Genomic DNA, 21166 nt, shown 5'->3' on the forward strand with positions numbered 1-21166 from the left:
GCCGTTCCTTGTTTAATTTGGCAAGAGAATTTTAAACTAAGAGAATGGAAGAGCTGATACAGTCATCAAAGTTTTAAAAAAAATGTAACCTGCAGGAGTGGGACATAGACATTCAATTTGAGCATAAGAATATATAATTTTTTTAAAGATTTTATTTATTTATTTGTCTGAGAGAGAGACAGAGAGAGAGAGAGCGCGTGAGCGCGCATAGCAGGGGGAGCAGCAGGCAGAGGGAAGAAGCAGGCTCCCTGTTGAGCAAGGAGCCTGACACAATGTGGGACTCGATCCCACGACCCTGGGATCATGACCTGAGCTGAAGGCAGATGCTTAACCAACTGAGCCACCCAGGCGTCCCAGAATATATAATTTTATCATAATAAAAATGGCATGAGACTGGAGAACAGGGACGTGGTCAATTAGCAGAATAGGAAGGCCAGGAACAGTGGGAATGAGGATTTGCTATTTAATGGTTACAGAGTTTCCATTTGGATGATGAAAAAGTTTTAAAATAATGCAACGTTCTTGATGTAATTAATGCCACTAGGTTGTACATTGAATCATGGTTAAAATGGCAATTTTTATATATGTTTTACCACAGTCCTTAAAAATTAACAAATTGCCCAGTTTAGATGGGGTAATTGTGTGGTTTGTGAATTTACATCTCAATAAAGCTGTTAAAAAAAAGTCTGGAAGCAGAAAAATGAATATAAATAAAATTTTTGTCTCTAATAAAGATGCCATCTCAAGTCTGTGGGGAAAGGATTATTTGCTACATGGCAACAATTGGGGGAAAAGTTAGAGTTGAATACCAATCTCACGTTTTAGTCTAACAGTATTTCCAGATACGTTTAAGACTCCAGAAGAAAATAAATCTTTAATAAATGTATCAGAAAATGATCAAATGGGGTGCCTGGGTGGCTCAGTCGGTTAAGTGTCTGCCTTCAGCTCAGGTCATGATCTCCAGGTCCTGGGATAGAGGGAATCTGCTTCTCTCTCTCTCTCTTCCTCTGCCACTCTCCACCACTTGTTCATTCTCTCTCTCAAATAAATAAACAAAACTTAAAAAAAAAAAAAGAAAATGATCAACTTCATATCATATATCATCAGGCAGATAGGTAAAATATTTTTAAAAGTCACCATTTAGTGTTGATGTGGGCATGGATAAACTGTCATATACTAAGGATGGAATACAAATTGATAATTTTCTAGATAAAAATCTGGCAAGGTGTATCAAAAGCCTCTTTTTTTAAGATTATTTATTTATTTATTTATTTATTTATTTATTTATTTATTTATTAGAGAGAGAAGCAGATACTTAACCAACTGAGCCACCCAGGCATCTTTCAAAAGCCTTAAATGTGCACACTTTTTGATACAGAATTTCTATTCTTAGGACTTTATCTAAAGAAATAGTAGGAGAGGAATCTAAAGATGTATGTACAGGGATGCTCATAATATAAAATTGAGAACAACCTACAAGTTCAGTCATCAGAGTAGTATATATCTTACAGACTTTTGTTCTATATAACAACACACACACACACACACACACACACATCCACACACCTGCACCTCATCCCATATATATTTTAAACTTTTAATCTTCTGACTTTAGAATTCAACCTCTAGAAATTTATCTTAAGAAAATAAAAGTTGAGTATGCAAAGATTTATATACAAAATGGGATTTATTATATGTATTGCTTTAAATTGGCTTTTGAAAAATCAATTATATACAGTAAAGATTCCTCCCAGTTAACCATGTAGCTCTACAACATTTTAAAGGATGTGTAAAACTTGGGGTGCCTGGTGGTTCAGTTGGTTGAACATCTGGCTCTTGATCTGGGCTCAGGTCTTGATCTCGGTGGTCATGGGCTCATGCCTCACATCGAGCCCTATGTCAGGCTCCAAACTTGGCGTGAAGCCTACTTAAAGGCTTTGTAAAACTTTATTTACAAGTTCTGAGTATTTAGAGCATTTCCTCTGAAGTAGTGACCAAGTTATAGAATGACCAAATGAACAGAATGGTATCAAATCCTATCCATTCTCCTTCCTAGAGATCTCCAATCTCCTTCAATCTATTGACCACGGGCCAGGACACAATCTTTCTCAAAGGCCAAGGCTAATTTAATGTTACCCTTCTGCTTATGACCTTTCAAAGCTCTACACTGACTAAAATATAATCCTATGTTTAATTTCTTAGCATGATTTATAAGATCATCCATGATCTGTTCTCAATTCACCAGTATCTTTTACTTGCTTCTTATAGTCCAGCCACCAAATTCCTCACAATTCTGTGGGGCAATCTCATGCTTCCATTCCTTTGCACATGCTTCCACCTCTACTGGAAAATTCTATTTGGCAAACTCTTACTCATATGTCTCATTCATAAAACCTTTCCTAATTGTCTCTCTCTCACAGCAAAATACTTCATTCTCTGTTTTGTATCCTGTACACACTTCTTTTATAGAACTTATTAGGCTGCTGTCTTTTCCATTAGAATTTGAGCTCTTAGGGGCGCCTGGATGGCTTAGTCGGTTAAGTGTCCAACTCTTGATTTTGGCTCAGGTCATGGTCTCAGGGTCCTGAGATTGAGCACTGAAGTCAGACTCTGAGCTCTGCGGGGAGTCTACTTGAGATGCTTTCCCTCTTTTTCTGCCCCCCTCCACCCCACTTGTGCACTTTCTGTCTCTGTCTCTCAAATCAATGAATAAATCTTAAAAAAAAAAAAAAAGATTTTGAGCTCTTAGAGGACCAAGACTTCATTTCTTTTCTGTGTCCCTAGCAATAAGCTAGCAATTGCCTGACTTTTTTGCTTAATGATGCCCCACACAGCACTGATGTTTATGTTACTTGGTTCTGAAATATTTTTCTTTAAAGATATGTATATTTAAAGCAGCCATTAGTAGACTTGATATATTTATGTATTTATGCATGTCCTGAGTGCTATTGCACACCCTAAGACATTGAGAACTAACTTTGGGTAGACTGAAATGTAAACCTTTAGGCAATGTGCGTTAGCATAAATCATGCTGAACCCTCTCTTGGGCACTGTACGTTCTGCTGCTGTTCTCATAATTATGTTCTACAAAGAGTACGCTTTGCTTTGCTGGAATTTTCTTCCTATAATTTATTTTAAGTTAATTGAGAACAGTTTTAGACTCATAGTGTCTAATAAAATTCATAGTGATGCCTTTGCCACATAAGAAACAAAGGAATCGTATCAGGCTCAATATTTAAAAACTAGCTGATTTGCAGCTAATACTCCCTCTGTAGAAATAGAAGAAGAAACAGTAGGTAATGAGCGCTAAATAGGTATGGAGGCAGAGATAATGTGAGTAGCAGCTGATTTGAGAAGTTTTGTTATTAAGGGAAGCATAGAAATGGAGCAACAGCAAGAGGGAACAGAGGTCTACTCAAAGTAAAGTTGTGTGTGTATGAGTAGCTAGTTTGCTGGTTTAAGAGCTGATCCTAAAGCTTTGAAAGTTGGCCTTATATTGGCATAAGGTTACTCTCACCATTTTAACGGAGGGAAGAGTAAGGAAAGCTTCAGTTAAAACTCTTGTTTTGTTGTTGTGAGAGGATGAAGGAGTTCTTCCTAATGACTGACAGTAAGCAAAGGAAGCATACAGGAATATTTGAGGAGAAAGGAAAAGCAATGAAGTTGATGTTTCAAGGAGTGGAAAAGCAAGCTTACCAAGGAAAATGGAAGAGATGTTTTGGGTAGTGTTGGGTGTCTATTTAACATCTGTGATGATAAAATGAGGCCAGTTAGCTTGGTTGCGTGCTTTACCTCAGAACAGTCTACTATCCAGCAATAGGCATTGAGAGTGTGGATAATTAGATTCAATTAGAGTTGAGATTTTGCCAGGTTAAGTGTAGTGGAAGAAGAGAGAAGCAATGAGTGGTGGATAATCTTTAGAGAGTAGTAACATTGATAGACCATCGACTGTAAACAGAGGGACACAGAAAGTAAAGACAAGAAGAACACGGTAGATAATAGAGAGTAGTGAGGTTCATTAGTTTGGCATTTGAATGAGGTAGAAAATTACGGCACTATGGATAGTAAAGCAAGGGTGGTGGAAGGCCAGGCTGGTGACTAAATTGAGGATTTCTGAAATCAAGACTATTGAAAGTGGTATAATTTTAGGTGATGAAAAGTTTTCAGATATGACTCTGGGAATGAATACTTAAGGTGAAGTGGAAGCAAGTGTCAAGGATGTGAGGGTTCAGTGTATTAAATGAATCCTTTACAAGAAAACTGACATTGTGAAAATTACATGATGGTAGGAGTACAGATGGCTGAGCTAGAAGCTAAAGCATCATGAAAAGACCAGGAACAGATAGAAGATGACAATGAGGAGGGGGATAGAGTGGTAGCACTTTGGTCCCCCCCTCCCAGAATGGAAAGAAATAAATGATCCAGAAGAAGCTGCAGTGGAGAAATGGAAACCTAGCCGAAGGTCAGAGGAGTGTGAAAAATAGGTAGCCTCTGCTTGAGAGGGTTGCAGAGCAAATAAGGTCCTCAGGAAATAGCCAGATTTCAATTAGGTCAAGGATGTGATGGGGATCTGCTGAGAGGCAGTTAAATATAACTTTCAACTAGTTAAAGACAGATCTCCCAGTTGCAAGAGCTGTGATTTGTACTCTGAGTAGTTGAGAACCGGATTTATCAGATACGATTCAGATAAGTTTAATGCTGCCTGCACTAGGCCCAGGCAGAGTGGGAAGGCGAAAGGGGAGGTCCGTAGCCCAAAGGCATGGGAAGGATTACAACTCTCTTTACACCAAGCGGAAGATAAAGAAGGGGGTGGTAGTCATTTCTGCAGCTTGCAGTTTCCTGAGATGCGCTGAGTCTTTGTCACTCAGTCCAGGGGTGGAGAAGCAACTTCAACAGGAAGCTCAGCAAGTTGCAACAGAGCCTAAGCCCATGAGGCAAAACTGACTTGGAATGAGGTATGAGGGACTTCTTTTTTTATGGTACTAAATGTAGTCATGGCTTTGTTCAAAGAGGACCAGTCGTGGCATTCCTAGGTTAGGTTGCCCATTTAAAACTTTTTCTAATTATGTCACTGAAAGCTAACAACTTGTTTATAATTTGTGTTTGAATTCAAACAATTGCTGAAGAAAATGTTACAAAATACTATGTACAATATAGTATCTATAGAGACAGAGACTCAAGAAAATGTAGCATTTGCTGGAAGGGTCCAGGCTTTAGGAGAAAAGTTCTCTCAGGTAGCTCATTCAATAGAAATACGTAGGAAACTAAAAAAAAAAAAAGGAAACATGTACGTAACTTTTTGAAAAGTGGGGGGAGGGGCACACACACCTGGCTGGCTCAGTTGGTAGAGCATGTAACTTTTAATCTCGGGGTTGTGAGTTCAAGCCCCACGTTGGGTGTAGAGATTACTTAAGAGATACAATCTTTTTGAAAAATTAAAAAAAGAAATATGTGGGAAACTTTACTGATCCTAAGTTGGAATTTAGAGCACATACTGGAAAGGTTGGGAGGACCAGGGAAAAGGATTTCATCAGACCAGAGAAAGTAAAGGGACGAGACTGTGTGACAATAGACAACCAGGGAGGTCACAACGGAAGAGTACTCTAGGGAATGAAAAAGCTAATTCAAGACTATGTTGGTAATGAATTTGGGATGCTCTAGAAACAGAAAAGGCTAGTGTGACTGGAGCATATGGTGCCAGACAGAAAGCTGCGAGATTGGCAAGAACTCGGTAGGCTAAAGCAGAGAATTTAGAATCTATTACAAACAAAATTGAATGCCACTGGGGAATGTGTTAAGCAAGGAATGACATAATCTGATTTTTTTTTTTTTTTTTTTGGTAACAGCTTCATGGAGGCATAATTCACATACAATACAATTCACACATTTAAAGTGTGCAATCCAATGATTTTTAGTACACTCACAGTTGCACACCATGACCACAATCAATTTTAGGAGATTTAAATAATTTCAAAAAGTAATCTCTTATCTTTTAGCCATCATTGCCCAACTCCCATCCTCCCGCCAGCCCTAAGCAACCAGTAATCACTTTCACTAATGTAATTTCTGTCTCCGTAGATTTGTCTATTCTGGATGTTTCATGTAAATGGAATCATGAAACTATTAATTTTTTTATTTTAGCTCAAACATCGCTTCTTTCAGGACACCTTCTCTAACTCTCTATTTCCCAGGTCCTCCATTATATTCTCTTGGGCACACCTCAACTTTTTCCTAACCCCGCCAACTTGTAACTATTTTATTAAGCATGTGTATATTAATTGTTTAGTGTTCCTTCTCTCTTCTGGAATGTAGGCTTCAAAAGAACAGAGACTATATGCAGCTTAAATCTTGGTCTCCAGCCCTCAGCACAACATTTGGCTCATAGGAGTAATTCAATAAACATTCCATGGCTTGATGACTTAAATCTGCTAAGAATGGATTTGCAAGAAGACTTTAACCTCTACAAAAGGATTTTTGTTGTGTTTCATTGTCATCCTTTCCTCTGTCTTTATTCCACCAATACCCCAATCACCCCACTCCAGCATCCCCCAGGCCAGGGGTCAAAGAAAGTGGTGTCTGGACAGCATATTGGCTCATGAGCCAAGAAGAGTAGAATTTTGTCCCCATGCTTCTGCAGGTAGAAGCCAAAGAAGTTGTTTTCAGTGAAGGAGCTCATTAAATGTGAAGATACAAAGCACTGCTTCTTTGGTATCCAGAACACTAAGTGTGGGGTGGAAGGGGGAGGAGGTCATTCCTCCGCGCCTGGACTAGAACATAGACAGCTTTGGCGCCTTACCTTCAGGGAATGTGGTGTTCGTTGGCATCTTAAGTGTTCACGGTTTTGCTGGCTTTGAGACATGACCTTCAGCCCCACCATCAGTATTTTCACAGTGCTTTCCCCTCACCAAACATAGTTGTAGTGATTTAGTAGGCAATGAACATGAGGAAAAGAGAGGCATGGTAATAGAAGACTGTGAGCTTGTATGAAGCCCACTAATGTTCAGATTAAAGCAAATACATCTAAAACAAAAATTTTAGGGGCCTGTGGGTGGTGCAGATGGTTGGGCATCCCACTTTTGGTTTTGGCTCAGGTTGTGATCTCAGAGGTCTTGAGATCAAGCCCCGTGTCAGGCTGTGTGCTTGGCATGGCATCCACTTGGAACTTTTTCTCCCCCTCCTTCTGCGCTCCCCCCTGCTTTCTCTCTCTCAAATGAATAAATAAATCTTAAAAAAAATAAAAACAAAAACAAAAATTTTAGCCATTGATACTTCTTACGGGATCACTAGATCTGTCTGTCTCTGTCTCCCCCTACCCCCCATGAGTGGTCAGAGGGCTGTTTGGTTCAAATATGTTATCACTAACTAGAATATGAGGAAATCAAATTCCTATACACTAAAGATGTGCTGGAGCACCCCAGTTCCAGCTGGGGTAGGAGGAAGTGGGCATCTCTTAAACATTGCAATAAAATGAGTATTTAGTCACACAGAGGTTAACATTTTAGGAAAATGACAAACGACTGAATGGTAAAGTGAATATGCAGCACTAACTGATGCCAAACGAAATGGTACATTAAAAGAATAAACCTCTAGGGGCGCCTGGGTGTCCCAGTCGTTAAGCGTCTGCCTTCAGCTTAGGGCCTGATCCCAGAGTCCTGGAATCGAGCCCCACATCGGGCTCCTCCACTGGGAGCCTGCTTCTTCCTCTCCCACTCCCCCTGCCTGTGTTCCCTCTCTCGCTGGCTGTCTCTCTCTCTCTGTCAAATAAATACATAAAATCTTTAAAAATAAATAAATAAAACAAAAGAATAAACCTCTAGGGACTCCTGGGTGGCTCAGTCCTTGCTCAGTGGGGATCTGCTTCACCCTCTGCCTGCCACTCCACTTGCTTGTGCTCTCTTTCTCTGACAGGTAAAGTCTTAAAAAAATAATAAACCTCTAGGAAACAATAATTAATCTAAAACTCTAAAAATTTAATTATTATACATTTATTACTAAAAAGTATTAGCAGTTCAGTTTTAAGTTTAATTTTTAAAAAAATATTTTATTTTATTTTTATTTTAGGTGGTCTCCACGCCTTGCCTGGGGCTCCAATTCAGATCCCTGAGATCAAGTGTTGCATGCTCTACTGACTGAGCCAGCCAGGTGCCCCAGCAGTTTGATCCCACAGTGCATGAAAAACCATTGTTCAACACGCGGCAACTATGTTACCCTTATGGTCAATATATGTGCATTTGTGAGACTATCATGTTGGAGTTTTTTATTTACTTTCAACTGAGATCTTTAGAAGAGCGGCAGATTTTTCTGGGTAAATCTGTCAGTGTAAGTACTGCTGATAGTGATGTTGCTACTGAGGGGATTAAGCTTTCCCTCTTCTCAGGCAGTAATTGACTAAAGATTTATTTTTATTTCTGGAACTTGAAGATTTGGTTGATACTTTTGATATATATACATATATATATTTAAAGACAATCCTATGATATAAAACATCCCGTTCTTCCTCAAAAGAATGCTCCTAAGAGTTCTCATCACAAGTAGAAATTTATTTTTTCTTTGCTTTTTAAATTTATCTGTATGAGAGATGGATGTTAGCTGAACTTATTGTAGTAATCACTTTACAATACATGTAAATCGATCCATCTTACGGCACTCCTTAAACGTACATGGTGATGTATGTCAATTATTTCTCAATTTAAAAACTGAAGGAAAGAGATGTTCCTAATAATTTTTAGAAGCAGTCTTTTTAATTTACTTTTAATTTCTTTTTATTATTTATGTACTTGCTTTTTTAGAATCAGTCTTAAAGTTGTTTTTCCTTTCACTATGAAGATGCAATCAGGCAAATCCAGAATGTGGAAAATTCTACAAGTCAAATTACCCAGGTTCCTTAACAAATTAACCTTACAAAAAAAGAACAAAAAAGAAGGGAGAAATATTATGATTAAAAGAATCTTAGGGGTGCCCGGCCAGCTCAGTAGATAGAACATCCAACTCTTTATCTCAGGGTCATGGGTTCAAGCCCCATGATGGGCATGGAGCCTCCTTAAAAAATAAAGGAAAAGAAAAGATAAAAGAAACTTAAAGACATGTGAAACAAACATAATGTGTAGATCTTATTTAGATTCTGACTTGAACAAGCTAATAAACAATTGGACAAACTAATAACTAAAGCACAAAAAGGACTTTTAATGCAATTGGTGAACATTGAACACATAAACACAGGTGTTTATGAAATTCAAAAAACTTTGTTAAGTGTGATAATAGTATTTTTAAAGAATCCTTAGCTTTTAGAGATACATGTAGAAATTCACAGGGAGTGAAATCATATGATATCTTGAATTTTTTTAAAAGACTCCAGAAAATAGAAATAAATTTATAAGTTAATGGAGATTAGATAAAAGAAGAGTGATAAAATGCTGGTAATTGTAGATGCTAGGTGACAAGTCCAAAAGGGTTCATTATACTGTTCTTTCCTGTGTGTATTTGGAAAGTTTTATGATAAAAAGTGAATTTTAAATGTTTGCTTTTACATATACACATTTAGAATTTAAAATATATTTTTGCATCAACTACTTTCTTTCCACAAACATTTTGTGCTTACATTTTGGATTTAAAAACGTGGCAGTGGAAATGGATTTGGCTTTAGAGAAAATAGAATCACCGCTGAATTTCCACGTCCTTCTCAGCATTCATTACAAGCATACTAATTCCAGAATCTTCTTGGAGTTAAATGACAGGAGGATCTTTACACTAGGTATCATGTGAGAAAGACTTACCTTCTCCAGGCACATCATTTTATTTCTCAGCGGCAAATGAACTTCTCTTGCAGGCAATCAGTGGTTGTTAGTAAATCCTGCTATGCTAGTGGTATTATCTGCAAAGCATAGTAAAAAGGCTTTCTTTGGTTCCATCAGCCTTTTACGTACGTGGTAGCAGATATTCCATCTTGCTTGAATAGGTTGATAACAATCAACTCCAAAATCTGAGTTGACAAAATTAATAATCTTTTTAATTCTGCCTTGCAGGAGTAAAAAATTCCCAAAAGGGATTTTTTCCTTCAAAGACTTTTTAATATAAATGAAATTAAATAGCTAAAAATAAAGTACAGTTCTTGAAGGTTATTTCGTTCGATGCTATGAATTCCAGTATGTCAAACGGTTCTACCAAAGTTCTATAAAGATTATAACTACGATGATGATAAAAATCTCTTCTCTGCTGTTCTTCCATTATTTTTTAAGCTTTTATAAACATCTGCTCACTCAAAATGGATATAACATTCTTCTTAAAGTTTTCTAGCAAATATTTTTAACAAAATTCATACATTGAAGCCCTAACCTTCAGTGTGACTGTATTTGATTAAGGTCTTTAAAGAGATAATTAAGGCTAAATGGAGTAATAAGGATGGGACCCAATCCGGTATGACTGAGTCTTTATAAGGAGAGCAGGAGCCCGCAGGGACGTGAGTGCACGAAGAGAAGGCCACGTGAAGACACAGAGAGAAGGCAGACATCTACAAGCCAAGGAGTGAGGCCTCAGGAGAAACAACCCAGCTGGCACCTTAATCTTAGATGTCCCGTCTCCAGAACTGTGAGAAGTGAACCGCTGCTGTTTAAGCCCCCCAGTCTGTGGTATTTTGGTTCGGCCCTAGCCCACTGCAGTATTTGCTGTGTAGTGAACATTCAGATTCTGTCAGCTTTTGTTGATATCTAATATTTTCCAAGCCCATTAAGGATCTAGCACCTCTCCTGTGAGATTCTCAAGATGAAAAGGCTGTTCTATATTCCACACTTACCAGCCCCCAGGTACCACTTTTTATCGTTTCCTATTCTCTGAAGATCTCTTCAATGCTATATTCATTCCTTTAAACGGTTGGCGTTTGTGTTTATGGAGTCTCCATGCGGTGGTTCCAACACCTGGAGTCTCCGAGGACCTGCTTCTTGCTCAGAGTAGCTAGTTTTTCGAGGTACCTCGTTATGTCCGTTTCTTGGGCGTGATGTTTGAAAATAAAACACTTTGAAGTTACTTTCCTCCAGAAAAATTAGAATTTGTGTCTGGGTATGTTATAAGTCCTGGCCCATAGGAAACCAAGTTCCTGTCTTGAGTTTTTCTGGGTGTTCCAGGGAATTGGACTCGGCTGTACTTCTACGTAGGCTCTTTCTCAGTTTGAAAGAAGAGTTCCTGTTTATTGCAGGGATGATCCCTTAGAGTACACCCTAATCCCCAACTGTTGTTCCAGTTTTGGGTGGATTTATCTGCCTTGCAGTCCATAATGGTGTTAAATTCTACTCTCACCCTTACTTGATCTTGGGAAAATGTTATTGGCTAAAAGCAGCTTCCTTTTTAAAAGTAACTCCCTAGGTTCTTGTTGTTTCCTTCAAATTTGGCCTAATAATTTTTTAAAAGATTCTATTTTTTTATTTGAGAGAGGGAGAGACAGAGAGAGAGACAGAGAGAGAACAAGCAAGGGGGGGGGGGGGAGAGGCAGAGGCAGAGGGAGAAGCAGACTCTCTGCTGAGCAGGGACCCCGATGTGGGGCTCCATCCCAGGACCCTGGGATCATGACCTGAGCCAGAGGCAGATGCTTAACCAACTGAGCCACCCAGGCGCCCCGTTCTAATAATTTTTTTTAATAGCTTGCTATTTATATAGCTGTACTATTAAGGATATGCGGAAGCCAGACTGTAAGGGAAGGGCAGCATTCCAGAAAGGTAAAAAAACACCTAAGGGAAAGTGGAAGGGAGAGAGAGGGAGTTTGGCTGCTGGTTCAGGCAGAGAGTTAATCAGCTCCATCTAGTTTTCCTTCAGTGGCGCTAGGGTTAGGGGGTAGCCTTCAGGGCCCTTTATGTCTCTCACATATGAAATAAGAAGAAAAATGGCCTTCTGAGCAGCGTTCAAGATGTCAGAGCGGGGATGTGGTAGGCCCTCCAGCGTGAAATTCCAGATTTCCCCAGGTCTTCCAGTAGAAGCTGTGCTGTGACCAACTGTGCTGACAACAAAGGAGCTGAAAATCTGTACATCATCTCTGTGAAGGGGACCAAGAGACGACTGAACAGACTTCCTGCTGTGGGTGTGGGTGACATGGTGATGGCCACAGTGAAGAAAGGGAGACCAGAGCTTAGAAAGAAGATTCAGCCAGCAGTGGTAATTTGACAATGCAGGTCATACTGCAAAAAAGATGGCATGTTTCTCTATTTCGAAGATAACATGGGAGTCATAGTAAACAATCAAGGTTCTGCTATCACATAGTAAACAATGAAATGTTCTGCTATTCAGGACCAGTTGCAGAGGACTGTGCAGACTTGTGACCCAGGAGAGTATCCAAGGTGAGCAGCACTGCGTGATCCTTTGGTGTATTTGTTTACAAAAATTTAAAAATTATTTGCTCCCCCAGAATGGCCTTCTGAGAATGAGAAAATCTATAACCCAACAACCCAATCTCCTGTTAATATTGACACCTGGTATGCACTCAGTAAATATTTGTAAAATGAGTAAATTAAGCGAATAGCTTGAGTATATTTATTTAATAGTCCTTTCCCCCAATATTATCATCTAAGTGACAGTACAGAAATACAAAAGAGAATAAACCCTTAATAGTAAATAAAATGGAAAAGTGGTTGCTTACTTAACCAGAGTTTTCAATGAATTTCTGAAAGATGGAAAATAGATGGTAGTTTGTCAACAAATGACCGGTGGAGAAGCTTTACAGGGAGGAGAAAGCTATTGCGTGACCGGATCTGAACTTTCCAGTGGAACCCAAAGAGGTTCTGGTTGTGGAACTGGCATGTTCTAATAGGATAGGTATTAGCCCACTTCTGGAAAAACCATTCAGTTTGTCCTCCTGACTTTACTCTCCCTGTAAGAGCAGAGCAATCAAACGCCCTGAATTTACCAGTAGGGCTGAGTATAGGCTGTTTTCTGAAGAAATGTGAAGAACTTCCTATGGAGGCTTAAGGCTTCTAGTACAAGAGTCATATCCCAGAGCTAATGTCCCCATCCCCACACTGACTCTTTGGTGTTTCTCCAAACTGTCTTCTTGCTCTCTGTTCGAAAAGCCTAAATAAAGTTGGCCAAATGATACCTCTAACTCATGTGCATATATGTTGCTACTGGTCAGTAGAGAGGCCTAGTGGAGAAAAAACACACAGCAATAGAAACCCACACAGCACGTATCAATCAGTCTCCTTTTTTAAAAGATTTATTTATTTATTTTATTCATATTTATTTATCAGACAGAGAGAGAGAGAGAGCACAAGCAGAGGGAGTAGCAGGCAGAAGGAGAAGCAGGCTCCCCACAAGCAGGGAGCCCAATGCCGGACTCGATCCCAGGACCCTGGGATCATGACCTGAGCCGAAGGCAGACGCTTAACCAACTGAGGCACCCAGGTGTCCCTCAATCTACTCTTTTTAAATAAATATAAATGGACAAATATATATTCCCAGAAATATGAAGAAAATTAAGTCTAAATGTAAATGAAATGGCAAGGGACACTAGGGTGGCTCAATTGTTTGAACGCCCAACTCTTCATTTTGGCTCAGGTCATGATCTCAGGGTTGTGAGATCAAGGCCTGTGCTGGGCATGGAGCCTGTTTATCTCTCCCGCTCTCCCTCCCCTCCCCTCTAAAAATATAAAAATAAAAATGAAATAAATGTAAAAGACTAAGGTGAACAAACAAACAGAAAAACTGGCAAAAACAGAGCCCACATGTGATAGAGAACGTACAGCCCAAATGAAACTCAGAATTCATCCTCTGAAAAGCTCAAAATGATATTTTATTCATAAAACTACACTATATACTGCTAGAAACTATGAAAAATAAACGATCAGGAGACAACAAACTTTTGGAAACAAAATATTAGTATTATTTTTTCAAGACTTTATTTACTTGAGAGAGAGAGAGAGAGTGAGTGGCAGGAGAAGCAGAGAGAGAGGGACAAGCAGACTCCGCACGGTGTGCACAGCCCGATGTGGGGCTTGAGTGGAAATCAAGAGCTGCTTGCTCAACGGACTGAGCCACCCAGGTGCCCCAACAAAACATTATTTTAAAAAAATCAACAGAAGGACTGCAAGAACATCTCCTAGAATGAGAAGGGGAAAGATAAAGATGGAAAGATGGTATATAGAGGCTCAATCCAAGAACCCCAACATTTAACTAACATGTATTTCAGAAAAAAAGAATTGAAGAATTAGGGAGAGGAAATTATAAAAGAAAAGCAATGTTTGGGAGCTGAAAACAAAGTTTTAAATTGAAAATATCTATGACGAGTCCAGTAAGCTATGATATATATATAAAATTACATACACACATGTCCTCATTATATTTCAAATTACCAAGGATAAAGATAAAATTCTAAAGCCCCCATAAAGAAAATCCAAGTTCACTAACAGAGTAATGAGAATTCAACTAGCATCTGTCTTCTAATTAGCAGCACTGAATGTGAACAAATACTGAAGAGAGAAATGATTTTGGACTCGGTATTTTATGCACAGTTGAATAATCAGATAATTATGAGGGCAAATAGTACGTTTTTAGACTTGTAAGAACTCAAAAAGTTTACCTCCCAATCATCTAGTTGGGCAAAACAAGGAATGAAGTGAATGATGAGGAAAGTATTAGAGAAATGAGGAAAATCAGGACGAAGTTTGTCCAGATGGAAGAAAGAAATCAGAAGGATCCTGGAATAGTAATACAACAGATAGTAGTATGTACAGAGGGGATAATGTTCAGCAGATGGCAAAGGGCTATGTTTCTTTTACCAGTAAGGCAAAAGAGAAGCAATTAGAAATCCCAGTGAAAAATATAAGCTTTATTAGAAACAATGGTTTAAATATAGCAAACTAAAATATGGAATGATTTGAACAGACCATTGAATATGAGAAGAGGAAATATTTTATTAGTGTTTGAAACATCATTTTTTGATCGGTACGTGGTAATGATATTGGACTTATAAAGAAGGATAATCGTGTCACCTGCTTCTTCTGTTTATTAAATAATATTCACATCATTACCATAATGTAAATGCTGTCTTTGGGGGAGAGTTCAGTTTTCAAGATCATTCACTGCAAAACACAGAAACCTTAATTTTGGTTACAAAGCAGAATTAATTATTGAATTAAATTAACACACTTAATTAAATTATTTAATTCCAATACATTTGGAGGTGCAAGATCAGAGGTCAGATGGAGGAAAATGCGATAGCATTTTCAGTAGGGAGCCCATATATATTTTCTAAACTGATGGAATGAGAAATTAATATTTAAGAATATAATGTTAATTTATAAATGTAACCATTTGAAAGAAAATACCAACAACAAGTCATTACTTATAATATTTACTACATGCTAAGCATAGTTCTTTACATATATTAACTAATTTAATCTCCACAACAATCTTATGAAGTACTCAGATTTTCTTTATTTGGGAGTCAGTAAAGCAGAGTCACAGAGGGTTAAGTAACTTACCCATGTTTACCTAGTAATGATGGATCAATAATAGAAATAAAGCAACTATTTAATTTGGCAGAACGTGTGGATGGGAGAATTAAAACAAAAAATAATTTGTATTAGAGGTCAAGATGAAGCACGTATTAAATAAAGGTGAAAAATCTAGAAATAATAATTTAGAGCTATGGAGCAATGAAGGTAATTATTAGAAGAACTAGAGGCAGAGCGGTAGAGTATTTTCTGTTTTAAACCATTTGAACATTTACTTAATATATGCATAATACTTTTCTTTAAATTTAAACTCATCACTTCCTCCCAAACTTCCCACTCAGTCACATTTAATAAAAAGTCTCTTAACTGAAAGACGGCTTCCTTTCAATCTTAGATAGTGGTACAGTCGTACTTGGGAAGATTGCAAGTAACAAAATAGAGCTCATTCTGGTTGAAAGTGCCTCATCTCCCATGTGTCTGTAGAGAATTCATTTTATGTTCATAAGAGATGACATTAAAAATACGTTACAGAACTACTGAAGCATGTCACCATATCACAAGACTTATAAAAGGAGTGGAGAGAAGAAAGAGCTCATGGCCTTAGAAAGTAAAGATGATGGAAACATTATGGCAACAGCTGTATAGTAAAAATACTAAAGAGTCAAAGATGCCAAACGAAAGAGAAACCAAAAACAGAGTCATCACAGAGTTGTAGAAAGGAAGAGAATGTTTATTCACACTCTTTTTCAACCGATATTTATTTATTTATATGTTCTTAATATCTTCAGATGTAAAGTGGTGAGCATATAAAAATCAAAAGTGCAACTTGTTCCTAGATAGCTTACAGTCTAACAGAGAATATGAAGGATGTGTATATAAATGCCTTTTGTATATGAAGGAAATTGATAAGTACCGCCAGATGATAAAAATTTAGTACGGTAACAAAAGTAAGGGTGATCCAGGGAGATAATAAAGAGAGCCACTTAGCCACTGTGTTAGTGTTGGAAGCAAGGTGAGGTCCATCCCTGGGGTTGACAAATATGGGTTAGGAGATAAGGAAATGCTATGTGACGCCACTAATAAATCAATCGCATGCAAAAGTAACCATGTGTTCTTGGCAAGAGACTCCCCTCCCTCCCGGTCTTTTCCTAGGACAAGATAGTTACCCACAGCTCTGCTGCGAATGTGGCTCACCCAAAACTGGGATACTACAAGGAGAACAAGATGGGAGAAAAAATACCATACTCTTGGCAAAACTACATACTAGATTTGATACTAAAAGAGAGGTTTGTTGGGGCGCCTGGGTGGTGCAGTCGTTAAGCGTCTGCCTTTGGCTCAGGGCGTGATCCCGGCGTTATGGGATCGAGCCCCACATCGGGCTCCTCCGCTGGGAGCCTGCTTCTTCCTCTCCCACTCCCCCTGCTTGTGTTCCCTCTCTCGCTGGCTGTCTCTATCTCTGTCGAATAAATAAATAAAATCTTAAAAAAAAAATGGAAAAAAAAAAGAGAGGTTTGTTGTCTTCATGATTTGACCTTGAGGTGTCCATTTTCCCTCTTCTCCATTGTGTGGAGGATTTGAGAGTCTGCAGTGCCCCCAAAACTCCCACCCCCACTTCCTTTTCTCCTTCTCTATGTCAGGCAGTTTTTTGTCAGACTCAGAAGGACTTTGAGTCAGAGAGTGCGGAAAAGGAAGTAGGGTGGTGGGGATAGGGAGAGAAGAGGTAGAAAGGGGTGAAGAACTTTATAGGGATCTTAAGGGAGGAGCGGAAGAGAGACCAAGAGAAGGTAGCCTCAGTGCTCACCTGCAATTGACTCAGGATGATCTGACTGTCAAGAACTCCACTCCCTGGGGGGCGGGGGGGGGGGGGTTGATCTGTAAGATTTCCTTTCTGGTAACGAATGGCTCAACTGTCTCTACCTCCCAAACATGGTTAAAGCTTTCATATTTTATGGTGTAAGTAGTTGCATACAATATGTCGGAGGATTTTGGAAATTGTAAGAGTGGACTTTAAGTGCAGAGGGCACTGTCTGCTCTCACTGTGCAGACTGTTTAATCTATGCCCTGCTGTCCTTAGGGTGACAAAAGCTAGTGAGCACCCCCTCCACATTTTGCACATGACACAAAGGCAGAATTGAAACTGATCAGAGCATGTTAAGAGATTATTGTCGAGGGGCACCTGGGTGGCTCAGTCATTGAGCATCTGCCTTCGGCTTAGGGCATGATCCCGGAGCCCTGGGATCGAGCCCCACGTCAGGCTTCTCTGCTGGGAGCCTGCTTTTTCCTCTCCCACTCCCCCTGCCTGTGTTCCTTCTCTCTCGCTGGCTGTCTCTCTCTCTGTCAAATAAATAAATAAAATCTTAAAAAAAAGAGAGAGAGAGAGAGATTATCGTCGAAAGAATACACTGAGCTTAAATCAAGCAGCTGTCTTAGGATCTAGGAGGTTGGCTTTGAAAGGATTGAAGGAAGTGGTGTGGTGTGAAAGCCAAAAAGCATGTCTAGATAAGGCAGCTCCACAGAGTTAAAATTAATAGAGTAGCCCTGTGGGCTTTCTAATATCACATATTTAGTCAGTTACTCGTTGTATTTACTCCTTTCTCTAAGTTACAACTTCAATAGCTGACGGCAGTTAACAATAGTAAGCTAATTCAATATGGATATGTTTACCTTGGTATTGTCAACTCTGGCCATTTATCTGTTTAAACACCCAAGTCCCCTTTTATTTCTGTTATTATCTCTCACAGTTAGATTTATACATTTCCTAGTAGGACTCTGGCTATCTCATGGTTTTATAAAATATGGTAATAATCAAGATATATAGTTTAACAAATTATTGTCCTTTTAACATTTATGTTAGTTTTAAAATAAAATTACAACAAAAACCAATACAATAAATATACTAATTATATTTTTGTGGGCATACTTCTCATTTATTCATTAATTTATTCATTGAACACTGTGTTAGATCTTATGCTAAATTCTAGGGAGTTGTCCACATTTACTAATTTTTTCCAAAAAGCCCAAAGCACCTCCCAATCTATATTTAATAACAATCTCACCTGTGGCATAGGTAGGAGTGGAGAGGCAATCCACCATGGGCCTTGAGCATCCCTGTACAATCTTGCTGGTATGTCAAAAATGCAAGGCTCTTACAGTTCCTTCCCTGGGACATTTCTCAGGGTTGTGTTTGCAGTGAGCATCCTTGAGGGATGAGGTAATGCCTTCCCCAGATAAGAGTAGCTTTGCTTACTGCTTCCTGTAAAAGTGATGAATTCCTGAAGCTCAGTATTCCTCAGCCTCAATGGAAATTGACTGCGTGCATAGCGTCCACCCAAAGTTCATGCAGTTTACTGCACTGTGAGTAATCAAGTCCTTTCTTTTCTACCTATCAGTTTTGTGTTTGGGGCCAGTATCCACAAAACAGTAATATACTAACTTATTAGTTTGTAAGAAGAATGAAAACAAATTTTGCCAGTCACTTTCCATGTCTTCAAACCACAGACATCATTGCTTTGACTACTCAGTTATGGATGTGCCTTAAGAAAAGGGCCACAAAGTTGTAATGATTTAGGCAGTGCCTTGGCTGTCTCAGGTACGGAAATAAGCACAAGCAGTTACTATTATCCCTATTTTACAGATGAGAAAACTAAGACTCATAGAAGTTAATAACCTTCCATGTCAAACAGCGTATTAATGATAGACCAAGGTTCCAAGTGCAAGACTTTGTGACTCTAAAATCCAGGTACGTGCCAAAAATTTAGAAGAGAAAAGATATTGCAACTTAATTACATTAATGTCCTATTTGAGATTTAATAAGTTTTAACTACAGAAATTATTTTGCAATGTCAGTTTAAGATAATTATACCAAAAGAACACACAACGAATCTTCTAAAAAAAAAAAAAAAAAGACTTGTCTTTGTTAATTGCCTTAAAACAAACATACTTACTATTAATTGCATTCAGATCTAGTACCTGTTTTAGTGGACATGAAAAGGTTTTATACACATAATTACAAAATACTGAGTGGAACCTAAATGTTTAAAAGCATAAAAATTGAGAGCATAGCTGAGGTTTATCAAAGTACTCTCTCCATGCTTACTTAGAAAAAAGATTCCAGGGGCCCCTGGGTGGCTCAGTGGGTCAAGTGCTTGACTCTTGGTTTTACCTCAGGTGGTGACCTGGGGTCGTGAGATGGAGCCCCGAGTCAGGCTCCACACTCAAACTTTCTCTCCTTCTCCCCCTCCCCCCTCAAATGAATCAATACATCTTAAAAAAAAAAAAGATTCCAAAATTTTGGCATCAGAAATTAAGGACGTTCTGAACTTTCTCTGGAGGTTGGGCTCCAACCATGGCAGTGAAAACACATTCGTCACTTTTCATTGTGAAGTTTAGCTATCTAACTCTCCCAGCAGACAATGGGTTCCAACAAGGTTAGATTCAGGTCTTATTTTTCTAATATTATTACTTTGTGCTCTACCAGGTTTCTTTTCTTTCCTTCTCCCTCCCATTTCTTCTTGTTTTCTTTTTTTAAAGAGAATGTAATAAAATGTTCCCCAAAGGCCAAAAAGTACAATAGGAAGAATCCCTTAATTTAAAAAAGGCTTCATTGTATTCCATCATCATTTTCTTTTCTGTGATGCCTATTGAATTTTAAGTAGGAAGCTATAAGACAAAAATTCTATAAATCAATGTAAGATGACTAATAAATACTATAATACAGTATAACGACTAATTGCTGTTCCTATACCAACAAGGGAAATTCTTTTACCTAATTCCCCTTACATTTATCACTCTAAAATTTCAATTTAGTGATAGCACAGGGAAATTGTTATCATTTTTAAAAGTAACAAACTGCATATCCAGTAAGACAAAACATTTATTAAGTCAAAGTCATGTTATGCTTCATGCACTTAACACCATTATTTCAGGCAGATAATTTTATGAATTCGAAATAAATAAGCATTCTTTTTTTTTTTTTAAGGAATCTCTACAGCCAACATGGGGCTTGAACTCATGACTCCGAGATCAAGAGTCACATGCTCTTCTGACCGAGCTAGCCAGGCATTCCTAAATAAGTATTCTTATCAGATTTAGAAAATCATATTCCAAAGCAGTATATCAGGAAAGAAGAAATCTTTAACCAGTATTTCCAAAAAACTGTTAAGACAGCAGACTCATGTTCGTGTGTTAGTTTTTTATTTGTGTACACCTTAAAACAAACAAGAAAATATATGAACCATGCTGCTGATTGCAATATGAGAGTATAATATATATTCTTCCTAAATAAATTGATGTACATATTATTTTTTATATTACCTCTTATATTATACCTATGTATATATATCTATGTACACAAATACATGTATAGAAAACATCTGAATTTTAGAAGATGTTTAGCTCTGGTGTCTATTAAAAGCATGCAAGGACTAAAGAAATTTACTCTATTTTCAAATTTTATGGCAGTCTTCCAATAATTCCTTATTAGTGGAAATATAGGCAAACACTAGCTTTATTTAGGATCCGATTTGTTTCTTTGGGATATGCCTACAGTTTTTGTTGATTGCTTCCTGTGCTAGTTTCTTAGGAAACCGAAGAGTATTTTAAAGGGCATTGCGAGTGATATTGAAACCCAGTGAACAAAATAAGGCAGGAAACATGCCTGAACAATGTTTGTAGGATAAAAAGACATTCAGAACTCATCATGTGTTCTAGAGTTATTACTACTTAGCACTCATAAC

General features: G+C 38.2%; 1 non-coding gene and 1 pseudogene across 1 annotated transcript; both read left to right on the forward strand.

Annotated features, from left to right (window-relative positions):
- Window positions 1-5326: 5326 nt before the first annotated feature.
- Window positions 5327-5399, forward strand: TRNAK-UUU (transfer RNA lysine (anticodon UUU)). Its single transcript has one exon. It is a non-coding gene; the product is annotated as a tRNA-Lys (tRNA).
- Window positions 5400-11869: 6470 nt separating this feature from the next.
- LOC123797108 (large ribosomal subunit protein uL14 pseudogene) lies at window positions 11870-12338 on the forward strand (annotated as a pseudogene).
- Window positions 12339-21166: the final 8828 nt, after the last annotated feature.

The sequence above is a fragment of the Ursus americanus genome, chromosome 29 (genome assembly GCF_024610735.1).
Source record: "Ursus americanus isolate L20-20 chromosome 29, mUrsAme1.1.p, whole genome shotgun sequence".
NCBI lineage: Eukaryota > Metazoa > Chordata > Mammalia > Carnivora > Ursidae > Ursus > Ursus americanus.